Source organism: Aplysia californica, unplaced genomic scaffold (genome assembly GCF_000002075.1).
Source record: "Aplysia californica isolate F4 #8 unplaced genomic scaffold, AplCal3.0 scaffold00148, whole genome shotgun sequence".
Classification (NCBI taxonomy): Eukaryota; Metazoa; Mollusca; class Gastropoda; order Aplysiida; family Aplysiidae; genus Aplysia; species Aplysia californica.
In genome coordinates, this window is record NW_004797418.1 from 995055 (window position 1) to 997104 (window position 2050).

At 41.9% G+C, this 2050-nt stretch overlaps 1 protein-coding gene across 1 annotated transcript in view; it reads right to left on the reverse strand.

Moving 5' to 3' along the window:
- LOC101850329 (neuropeptide SIFamide receptor) overlaps positions 1-2050 on the reverse strand; it is a gene marked incomplete at its 5' end in the record, with an annotated part of 78310 nt that overhangs the window by 75264 nt on the left and 996 nt on the right.

Genomic DNA, 2050 nt, shown 5'->3' on the forward strand with positions numbered 1-2050 from the left:
CTATCTATCTATCTATCTATCTATCTATCTATCTATCTATCTATCTATCTATCTATCTATCTATCTATCTGGTTGCAGGCCCGGAACCTAAACTCTTCCTCCCTCTGGCCAGCCAGAAAGTCGCGTCTCATGTCGCTATTCCTATCCAGCCTGTCAGATTCGCTAATCACGTCCGTTGTCATTTTACGGAGATATGAGAACCGACTACGCGTCTTCATTCTGTGTATCCTTCTGCGATCAATGGACGTAATAATGGGATAATGGTTTTCTTTTAAAATTCTCTTCTCAATTATTACACGGAAGTGCATCTAAGATGCTCCAATTAAGCTTCAGAATGGCATCAATTGAATGGGATCATCATCATCATCATCATCATCATCATCATCATCATCATCATCATCATCATCGTTGTCGTCGTTGTCATCATGATTATCATCTTCATTGCCATCTCAATCTGTTCTCAACCCCATATAAATTGTATGATTATGTTTGAATTTAAATTACAGTTAGTGAACTGGACTGCGTTTAAAAATACCCTCTCCCCTTCTACACAGTCTCTCTCTCTCTCTCTCTCTCTCTCTCTCTATCTCTCTCTCTCTCTCTCTCTCTTTCTCTCTCTCTTTCTCAATCTGTCTCCCTCGTTCTCTCTCTCACGCACACATACACAAACATACACACACTCACAAACACACATACACACACGCACTTTTATATCAATCATTTCGTTTCAACTCCCTTCACGTCAAAATCGAGGAATGACCTGGAGAAGACGTGATAACGTTTATGAACTTAAAATAGCAGGAATAATAAAAACAAACAGAACTTTTGTTTTGAAGTCCAATGATCTCTCAAGAAAGCGAAAAGGCCCCTATCTATGCATTTATTTATTTATTTATTTATTTAATCTTATTTATCTACTCTTTTTTTTTGGCTCGTGTCTGGTCTGAAAGCCATAAACGTCTTACCTCGGAATAATATCAAGATCTTGGTTCAAAATGAACAATCTGTATGTGACGTGAAAAGTTTATTTATTACGAGAAAAGAACAACAAGGAAGAACCTCGTATCCCCCCAAAATCTCAAACTATAATGCTCCAGGTATTATCTGCCCCCAAACGGGATTGGATTGCGTTTAAATCTAATCCATAAAAGATGAATTTCCCATGTTGAATAAAAGGCACGTCAAAGGCCGGAACAAAGGCTTATATTATAATTCAGCCCCAGCCGTTAATTAAAATACACACGTCACACAGAACGCTGCCCCCAACCCATGCACCTCTCCCCCTCTCCTTATCATCAGTCCCCATCTCAAATCTACGACCGTTCTCCTTTTCTCCCCCCCCCCCCACCTTTTAACTTTTTTTTTTGGGTCTTTTCTTTTTTTTTGGGGGGGGGGGGGTCTTTTATGCCCTGTTTTTCCCTCATTATTATTTTTTTCCCTTTCCGGCCATTTTTGTGGGTTTTATATCTCAAAATTTCTCCCCCCCCCCCTTTTCCCCCCCTCTTTTTTTTTAACCCCCCCCGCCCCCCTTTTTTTGGGGGGCTGCCCTTTGGTCTGTCTGGCTTTTTTTTTTTTTTTTTTAAATCGCAGAGAATTATTGTTTTTTACACCCACCCCTACCCCCCCCCCGAAACACCCACACCCATACCCCCCCCCCTAAACACTCTTATTAAAGGCGATAAAAAAAATACAAACACGCCCCGGAAAACCCCAAAAAAAACTTTCTTGGCGGCGCTTCCCCCCAATAAAAGTTCCCCCCTCGGCTTCCCGTCTGTTGAACAATTAATGGCGGGGAAAAACCCCAACATGTTTTGCTTCCAACGACCTATATGGTTTTCCCAAGGGGCGTGGGTTTGTGAAAATATGGGAGGCGAGAGCCTTAATCCCCCGCCCCCCCCCCACCGAAGAGGGCCTCAAAAATTTTTAAAAATCTGTGTGTGCGTTGGGGGAGATTTACGGGTATAAAAAAAGAAAGACGGGAGTAAAAACTCTCCCAGAGACTTCTCTTATTCGAAAGAGAGGGTGTCTTTCTGTTTCCCGAAGTTGGCTT